Source organism: Urocitellus parryii, chromosome X (assembly GCF_045843805.1).
Source record: "Urocitellus parryii isolate mUroPar1 chromosome X, mUroPar1.hap1, whole genome shotgun sequence".
Lineage (NCBI taxonomy): Eukaryota > Metazoa > Chordata > Mammalia > Rodentia > Sciuridae > Urocitellus > Urocitellus parryii.
In genome coordinates this window covers 113371754-113381942 of record NC_135547.1, presented here as the reverse complement: position 1 = coordinate 113381942, position 10189 = coordinate 113371754, and the positions used below count along the sequence as shown (strand labels likewise).

The 10189-nt window shown below is 42.8% G+C and overlaps 1 pseudogene; it reads right to left on the bottom strand.

The window, feature by feature from the left end:
- Nucleotides 1–1498: 1498 nt before the first annotated feature.
- LOC144250715 (transcription factor SPT20 homolog pseudogene) lies at nt 1499–3865 on the bottom strand (annotated as a pseudogene).
- Between the last annotated feature and the right edge of the window lie 6324 nt (nt 3866–10189).

Here is a 10189-nt window from a genome sequence, read left to right as displayed (position 1 = left end):
GAACTATTGATGATGAATACATAAAAAGAAAGGACAAGAAAGAAAAAAGAAGGCCAAATTAACCTTGTGAGAAAGCTTCAGGCATTTGAAAAGCAAACAAATGAAACAGATTTTCAAATGTTTATTTACCTCTTTGCAAGTAACCTAGTGTTCTAAAAATGTAAATGACCTTATAAAGACAGAGACAACAAGATGTCCCAGAAGTGCCTTTTCAAGACCACTGACAGGGCCTGTAGGAGGGGAGCTGGGCTTTGCAAGGCAGGGGGGCACTGAGTGCAGGGAGAGCCTTTGAAAGGGCTGGGGGCTGTCACACAAGCAAATCTGCCACCAAGACAGTCAATGGCCTGAAGGCCTCTGGTGGACTCTGGTGTTGTAATTTCTTTTGACTTTATTTCTTCAACCTGGATTTGGAACAATTACATCTCATACATTGTGCAAAACATCTTAAACAAGTACCAACTACAATTTTCTAAAAGAAGTTTCTCCTGTGTTACTTCTCTACATATTATGTCCAAGAAAACTCTTTTTTAAAAGCAAAGGGCTTCCTGTCACATGGGACAACAAGGATGAAACTAAAGGTCATTATAATAGTGAATTAAGCCAGTCTCAAAATGATGAACATGGTATAATGTCTCTTACATGAAATCGTCTCAGTACTCAAATTCTTAGAGACAGAGAGCCGCCTGTGGCTGGGATGAGGAAATCAAGAGCTGGTGTTAGGTAGTGCAGAGTTTAATTTCTGCAAGATGAAGATGTTCTAGAGTTCTGTTGCACAACCACGTGAAATGTTCTTAATACCACAGTAAAAAGCACACTTAAAAATGTTAAGATAGTGGGGCTGGGGATGTGGCTCAAGCGGTGGCGCACTCGCCTGGCATGCGTGCGGCCCGGGTTCGATCCTCAGCACCACATACCAACAAAGATGTTGTGTCCACCGAGAACTACAAAAAAAATAAATATTAAAAATTCTCTCTCTCTCTCTCTCTCTCTCTCTCTCTCTCTCTCTCTTTCTCTCTCTCTCTCTCTCTCTCTCTCTCTCTCTCTCCTCTCTCACTCTCTCTTTAAAAAAATGTTAAGATAGTAAGCTGTGTTCTATTTTTTTCACAAAAATGTAAAAACCAGCCATTTTCTAAAATGTTAACTCGAGGTATATTCTGACTGTAACTTTCTCATTCAGAGAGCTTATAAGCTTCAAGAGTTTCAACTGCACCTAGTTTGGATTTGGGCACACATTAAAAAAAGAATTAAATAATCATAAAAATAGAATAAAAATAATCATGTCAACAACAATTAAAAGAATAACTTAAGACAATCTCTGCTTCTTAAATTCATCCCTGTTTCTATGCAAAAATCAAGGGATTGTGCTTTGCCCTAAAGCTTATGCTCTAAAATGCCAAATACTGACACATTAAAAATACCACAGATGAAGTGAAAGCTTGGAATTGATTTGGCTCAATGCTGGTGTGTTTTTAAAAAGAGAAGAAAACCAAGGCAAGACTCAGAACTTTGGGGTGCCACTCTTCATTTTATCTTTTGCCTGGCCTGCTGTGCGCCCAAACCCACGTGGCTGAGCTGTCAGAGTGGGTGCTGTGGTCACAGACACGGGGCACTGCACCAGTCTCAGCTGTAGACATTGTGGCAGTGGCTGGGGCTGGTGCTGCCCTTGAGGGGCAGGGGAGAGCTGGAATCTCTGTGGAGGAAGGCACTGCCTAGGTGTTTGCTGACCAGAGCCAAGCTGACACAACATAGCTGCCTGGGGCTGCAGAACACTGTTGCCTCGAGCTAGGTTAATGACAACAGCTTGCGGGGCCAGCAAGGCCCACTGTTGACCACCTGAACCTGGCACAGAAGCCTGTGGCCCTGCCTGTGGAGGAGGAGCAGTTGTGGGTTGCTGAAGCTGTTGCTGTGGAACCAAATGGTAAACTTGGGGCTGGGGCAGGGGCTGGGGCTGAGGCTGCTGCTGCTGCTGGGGGTTCAAAATGATGGAACCAGGTGGAAGCTGGAAGACAGTTACAGGACCCGAAGTGTTATTTAAAATCAGTTGCACACCTGCTTGAGCAGGTGACTGTGTTGGACATGGTTGTGCATTGCGCAGTTGACCTCTGGGGGGCAGAAGGCCCTTGGGATGCATGCTTATAGGTACATAGGCAGTGGTGGAATGGCTCAGCACAGGGTTGGAACCACTCACCAAAACCTGGGCTCCTTGCCCTGGGCCGACCACATTGATGACCTTTAGGCAAGTGGAGCCCACTGGGCCCTGGGTGGTCAGGGTTCCTTCTGACAAGCTGGCAGGGGGCCAGATGGCTGGATAAAGCACTACTCCTCCTCTGCTGACACCTAAAGGAGACTTCTGATAAAGGCCACGTCTCTTAGGAGCTAGGGCAAGAGGTGGGAATCTGTGCAAGCTGCTTGCCTGCTGTGCAGGAGGACTGTTACCTGGCAAAGTCTGTCCTGCGCTGGAGGGAAGAGTCACAGCCAGAGCTCGAGGTTTCGATGCCTTCCCTGGTACTGAGGACTGCACCCATCTGGCGGTAGGCTGCTTTGGCTTTTTCCCTGAAGAGGGTTGCGTGAGATGGGCTGAGCCACTGGAGCCGTGGGGCATCTTGTCTGCACAGTCGACTTTGCTCTGGACGGACTCCTGGCACATATTCACTGGCCCTGCGTCAGTCTTTGACCCTTCCACGAAGCCATGTGAATGGTCAGCTGGGGGAGACCGGGGGGGATACATCTGGATGTCACATGGGCCCTGTTTAGGTGATGCAGTTTTGCCAGAGAAAAGCGGATCATTGAGTGACTGCATGAAGCTCAGCTTCGTTTCCCAGAGCTGATTGCCACCATCACACTCAAATCCAAAGTTATCTCCTAGCTCAGGAGCTGGCCAGACTGTTGCTTGTGGGTCATCAGATCCCAAAGACTCCTTCACTTTAGCATATTTCTCCACACCCACTTGAGAAGGTATGGCCAAGTCACAGCATCTTTCTTTCCACTTGTCCACACAATATCCAACTGGAGGCATCCTCAGGTCTTGCTTCAGACCTGCTTTTCTCTCTTCCTCTTTTCTGCAAGCAGTCAATAGTCTTGCATCAGGGGGAGACTGATGTTGTGACAGCTCTTGCTGCAGATTCAGAGAGGACCATGAATACCTCTTCAGGCACCGTTTCATTGGGTTAGTATTCATCTTCTGCTTGTTATACAGTAGCCTGTTAGCAGTGCAGGTGACAGCCACAGAGGGATCAAGACACAATGGTTCAGCTGTAGCTAAGAGCAGTTCACTCTCAAGGGCAAGTTTGTCTTCCTGAGTCCATTGGAGGTCATCACTCGTCATGGGCTCTATATCACATGCTAAAGTCTGCATGGTGGGGCGCAAGAGAATATGCCGGCTTTGGTAAGTGGAAGGTTCCATGTCACTGCACTGTCTGTAGTCACGGATTTCTGCTATGACACACCCACAATGAAAAATGTTCAGCTGTGATTTTTCTAGGACATCCAGTAGAATAGGTGGTAATTCTTCTGCATCCAAGTACTCAAGCAGTTCCCCTTCTCCATAAGGCAGCTGGATGGTCTCTGAAAAGAACCCACTTTTGTCCTCCAGCATCAGAGAATAGCCCTTATTTCCCGGGTACAAGTTGACTACTAAGCATGGCAAGGACTCTCTCCTAACCAGCTTTTCCAGCAAGTTGACATTGCTCCTGAGTTCCTCCGTCCCCTCGGGCTCTTTTTCACATTCTTCTACATAAATGTCATAAAGTTTTTGATGTAGAGATTTCTCCCCACTAGATGAGTATTTTCTCTTAGGGGGTCTCTGTTGGGCACTTTCAATGACATCCTCTGCACGATCCAAAGCTTGTTCTAAAGATCGCTGCATTTTAAAATAAAATAGGAGCCCTAAAGGAAGAGAAAAACGTACGTGCATTGGTGGAGGGAGGTGGAAATCGTGTGGGCAGTTATCATTCTGAGTCCTGCAAACTCTACAGTCCACCCTGAAGCCAACAGCCTTCATTCAATAGGGGCACCAAGAAACCCACCCCCCTGGGGGCATTACAGAAAACACCCAGAAATTTCTGAAAAGACCTGTACCTGGTTGTGCCACCGTCTGTGCCGTGTTGGGTGCTCGGTCGGCCGGAAATGGACCTGAGGGGCCAAGGTCAAGGAGTGGCCGTTAGGACGCATGCGCGCTCCTATGCATCCCAGGCCCAGGCCCAGACCTGCAGGCCGCTGACCTGCAGACTCTGGCCACACTTCCTGTCTGCTGTCCACACTTCCGTTAGAGCTGTGCGTGTTGGGAGGCTGGCCACATCTTTTATTTTCCATTTAGTTTGAAGAGCACACACAGAACACCAGTAACCAAGGGAAATAAATATCAGATGCTTTGGGGACACTTTCACTGTTCTCCAGAGTTTTCAGGAATGAAATTGCCAGGAAAGTCATGGAAGGTGTAATCTGTTTTGGTGGGAACTTCAAGATTTACTATGTTTGGAATGTCTTTCCTTCATGTTAGGGCTGCCCTTGGTAGCCATCATCAGTTCAGCTCACGTAAATGAGTCTGTGTTTCTAGCTCTTTCGTACATGGAGACTCCGTGCACTTGGTGCAAGCATCAGAATTCCTCATTGCATTCTTCTGCAAGCTCCTGCCTGAGGGTTTTCTTATAATAGTACACTTATCAAGATGTTCTTATATACAACCACTTACCATTGATTTCTCCTTGTGTTAGAGCTGGGAATTTTAGAATTCTTGAAAGGAATATAGTGGGTCACTCTATTGTCTATACAATACAATCAGGATAGTAAAGGGACATTTAACCTTTTTCCTTGAAAAGTTCCCTTGAATCTGTTGTAGATGAAAACAATTATTCCTGTTGGTGGCAGTACAGTAAAGTGTAGGCTAAAGCTGTGGTCTTGATGATGAATTTGGAGTGGTATGATTGAAGCTTCCACAGTTTATGGAATATTTTTTTCCAATAAATTTGTTGCCTTGATATCTGCTAGTGTTTGGGGGCAGGTGTTTAAAGAATCTCTGAATACTAACTTTTAAAATAAACGTGCTTTTTTGTACCAATAAAACTGCATTTATTACATGTTACAGTAGATACATTATATCAAGTTGAATTAACAGTTCCTTTACTAAGAGTGTCTTTAAAAAGCCCTCATTCGGCTGAAGAGGTAGCTTAATGGTGAGTGTTTGCCTAGCACGCCCAAGGCCCTGACTGAGCCCCAGCACCACCAAACGTGAAGCAAAATGACTCTCATTCAGAATCAGACAAAAATGATTTCCTTTGGAAACACCAATCACCATTGAACAAATGGGCAGTTCTGGACTATCTCAAGGACCTTGAAAACAGTTTCTTTTCTGGTATGCATTCTTCCCGTCTCTCTATCTCTCTCTTTAAAAATTTCCACATGTCTGAATTTAGGCAAAATATAAGAGCTACTTTTATGGATAAGTTAGTCACAGTTTGCTAGCCATTAATTTTGTTTTCTTGGAATCTCCCAGTTTTCTGTGCTTCGCAGTTCCATGGTGTGGTGTAAATGCTGCCCCTTAGCTCACATCTCAGGCTATCTGCCCACCCCAGCATGGGGTGGACCAGCTCCTCAGTTGTTGCAGGAGGAGTCAGCCACCATTTTAGTCATTTATTTTGCTACTATGACCAGAAGACCCAACAAGAACAATTGTAGAGGAGGAAAAGTTTATTTGGGGCTCACGGTTCACAGGTCTTAATCCATAGATGGCCAACTCCATTGCTCTGGGTCGGAGGTGAGGCAGAACATCCTGACAGAAGGGTGTGGCAGAGGAAAGTGGCTGAGGACATAGCACCAGGAAGCAGAGAGAGAGTTCCACTCACCTAGGACAAAATGTATACCCCAAAGGCACACCCCCAGGGACCTACCTCCTCCAGCCACACCCTACCTGCCTACAGTTACCACTCAGTTACCTATTAGGGGATTAATGCACTGATTAGGTTAAGACTCTCAGAACCCAATCATTTCACCCCTAAACTCTCTTGCATTGTTTCACACATGAGTTTTTGGGGTACACTTAATATCTAAACCCATAATAGCCATTCATTTTTTATAATATAGATAATGTGCTATATAATGTATTTGGACAATTGGAGAAGTGAGATTGTATTGCATTCAAGTATAGTGGGCAACAACAGATAATGGGCTTTTTTCCCAGCTGTTAAAGGCAACAGGCCCCAAATGAAGGTTTTGGCCTGTTCCTTGTTCCCCAGTGGCCATACCCCATGGCAGCGAGGGCATAGGTAATGTTGCAGGAGACTGTGGATGTGTCTGTTTTCCATCATCCATTTTTTGGTTTGGTACTGTTTTCATGGCTTACCCATCCCCTTCATCTGAACTGCCTAAGTACTGAGTCTTTCCACAAAATTATTTTTTTTAATATTTATTTTTCAGTTTTTGGTGGACACGACTTCTTTATTTTATTTTATGTGGTGTTGAGGATCGAACCCAGTGCCCCATGCATGCCAGGCAAGCATATTACCGCTTGAGCCACCATCCTAGCCCACACAAAATTAATTTTTAATAAATTACTCTGAGTACACAGCAACCTTTGAAACTTCGAGGCACATCGTGTAGCCTGGTGGCTGATTTCAAGAACTCCCAATTGAAGCCCTCCTCTAGGGCTATTCAGTAGATGATAACACAAGCTGAGAAATCTTATGAAATAAGAAAATTCATTTACCTTCATCATAGTTGACCCAATTTATAATGAGCAAACTACCTTGTTCTTTACTCATTGACATCTAGGTCTAGGTTTTTGCCACTCTCCCCTGCTTCCATTAATTAGAGGGACCAGTAGAGAACTTGGCACTGCAGGGTGCACAGAGAAGAGAAGCTGAAGATCCATTGCTTGTTCATCTTATCCTGGGTTAACCCTCCAAAACTTGCTCTGAGACTTAATGTATTTCTCCTGTGATTAGGTCCCAGCTACAAGTAAAGCGTATCCTAGGGAACATTGTGGTTCTGTAAGATTGAGTGAATATCACTTCCTACCTCCTATTAAACAATCATTCAGTGCTTCTTCATCTGGTCAGTGTTGTTTATTGGACCTAAATTCTTTTCAGAGTCCATAACCATTGCATATCATGTCATTCCTTTCCCCAAACTTGATCTTCCCTTACGTTTCCTCCACTCATCCATCCTTTTATCATTTTTTTCTGAAAAATAAAGTTGTATTTTGTTATGATTTTATTGCTTTATAAAGACTTCCATTTTTATTTCTGAGGTAAGTACCCAGATCCTAAGTCAGGATTTCTTAACCTGCATTATTCACGTTTTTCAGGGGGATGTCTTGTACATTGTAGGATATTTAATAGCATCCCTGGCCTCTGTCCACTAGATGCTAACATTGTTCCCTTGGATTTTATGACAACCAAAAATATTTCCAGACATTGCCAAATGTTCCTGGAGGCAAAATTGTCCCTGGCTATGAATCTCCACTTGTTAGTGTCACAAAACCAGATCTGGAGAAATGAAACAGCAACAACCTATAAAACACCTCAATTTCTAGGGTTGTTTGAATGATAGATGTGCTTTCTGATTTTATTTTTGTTTTTACTGTAATTGCTGTTATGGCTGGTCCTGAATTATCCTGCTGATGCTCTAAACCTGTTGTTGTTCCTAATTAAGAGAGTTCCTGGCCAGTGGGAGATATGCAAACAAAAACATCATCAAATCTTTAGAGGGTATATTTAAAAAAAAACAAACTACCCAAGATAATTTTTGTTCATCTACTTGATAAATTGTCTGCAAGCATTTCCACATTTTCTAGGTTTATTCAACAACTGAAAACCTATGTTCATTTCAATACCTTTTCTTCAGTCTTCTTTCAATATTTTCTCTTTCAGTATGTATTCTTTGCACTTCATTTTCTTAATGTTGGAACATCCTAAACTTGATCATTTTACTGCTTTTCTCTATTTACACTTAGTTCTTCAATGACCTCATCTAGGTGCATAGGTTTAGGACTATCTATACACTGATGGTTCCCAAATTTCTAATCTCCAGCTTGGACCTCAATCCTGAACTACAGACTCAAAACATCAAGCTTCCTATTTGAAATTCCCATTTGGATGCTGATTAGAATTTTAATTTTAACATTTCCAAATCAAACTCCTGATGTTGTACCCAAGCTTGCTTTTTTCAAGTGTATCAGTGGATTTTTGAACAGAGAATTGGATCACAATGAGTGATATGGAATAACATTTATTTATAGTGATTGAACCTCTCACAATCATGGGTGAAGCTAGGGACATAAAGGTGTAGAAGAAGACATCTGGAGGATCAGAGTAAAGTTATGAAACAGGAGCCACAAAAAGAAGCTGGTGAAGAAGTCTATGGAAGTTTGTTGCCTTGGTATCTGGGAGTGAGCCTGATACCACTGGGAGTCAGAAGCACAAGCCACCAGGAAGGAAAGGAACATGAAGCAAGAGAGAGCAAGGACCACCTGGAACACACAGGGTCTAACTGGAAGTGTTGAGGACAAGCCTGTGTCCGGTTCTCAATGCCTTTAACCTTGATGATGCAGGTAACTTGAAAAAGAAGCAGCTCCTTTTGCCATGGAGGTACACAGACACTTGGCCCAGGAGTCTGAAAAGCCCTAAAGGAGGAGATCCAGTGGGAGGTGGAGGGGATTTGGGTCCAGCTACTGCTTACCTACTGGCTCCCAACAAGGTAAGCCAGAATATCAGTGATAGTGTATGTGAGCTGCAGTGGTGCCTGGTACCTGACACTAACCTTCAAAGTTTAATGGCTTTTGCTTTAATTCTGTCTTCCAGATATGAAAATTTCTATGAATTTAAACAAATGTATCCACCATTATAGAACCATACAAAAGTTTCATTGCCCCCAAAATTCTGTTCTTTGTCTATTTATCCCTTCCTGCCCTCTCACTGCTGACAAACACTGATCTTTTTACTGTATCCAGTCTTGCCTTTTCCAGAATCATACAGTTGGAATCATATAGTCTTTTCAGATTGGCTTCTTTTATTTAGTAACATGCATGATTTTATGAGTCTGGAGTTCAGGAGGCAGGCTTAGAGGGAAGGAAACTCTAAGAAGCATAGTCTCAGCTTAGCCAAGTTGACACAGTACGAAACCATCTTCCTCTTCTCAGGAAATGACAACTTCATCCTCCTAGTTGCTCAAGCCCAAAACCTGAGAATCATCCTCCCTACATCTAATTATAATATTTATTGAATGAAAATAAAGAGGACCTATAAATAGAAAACATATTAATCAGAAGGATTTTTATTGGGGGGGCATATGGAGGAAGCACTGGATAGGGTAAAAGAAAAACAGTCTTCAGCCATTTTAATTGCCATACTTCTTGATACCCATGAATTTCCTAGTTGGAGCTATCAATTGTGGACATAGTTCTAAGAGTTCTCCTCTCAGATATCACAGAAAGGTCCCTTTGTGGTAGATGATAATGCTCTTTGATGCTCATACCCTGTAATTCCTACCTTTTGTCCATTTCACTACTCCCTCATCAGCCTCTCAGAGCACTGCTAGAGGAAAAGAGGCCATTGAACTTTCAACTTGTCAAAAGTTAACAAAAGTTTAGTGGCTTAATCAGCAAGATTTCTAGACAAAGCCTTTGAAATATCTTTGGATTTAGAATGTCATTCCAGACTTTGGGGACTGACTACCTGACAGGGTAGCAGGATTAGGAGAAGGAAAAAGGTTTACTTTTTTATTTTTTGGCAAACATCTGCCTGCTTTATTATTATTTTTTATACATTTTTTAGAGCAGTTTTAAGTTCACAGCAAAATTGAGTGGAATACACAGAGTTCCTACATATTTCCTACCCCAACCCCCAGCCTCTCCCACTATCAACATTCCATACCACTGTGGTACATTGGTTACATTGGATGAGCTTACATTGAAACATTATTATCAACAAAAGTCCATAGTTTACATTAGGGTTAACTCTTGGTGGTGTACTTTCTATGAATTCAAACAAATGTATCCACCATTATAGAATCATACAAAAGTTTCACTGCCCTAAAAATTCTGTGCTTTGTCTATTTATTCCTTCCTGCACTCTCACTGCTGACAAACACTGATCTTTTTACTGTATTCATAGTCTTGCCTTTTCCAGAATCATAGTTGGAATCATATAGTCTTTTCAGATTGGCTTCTTTCATTTAGTAACATGCATTTAAGGAT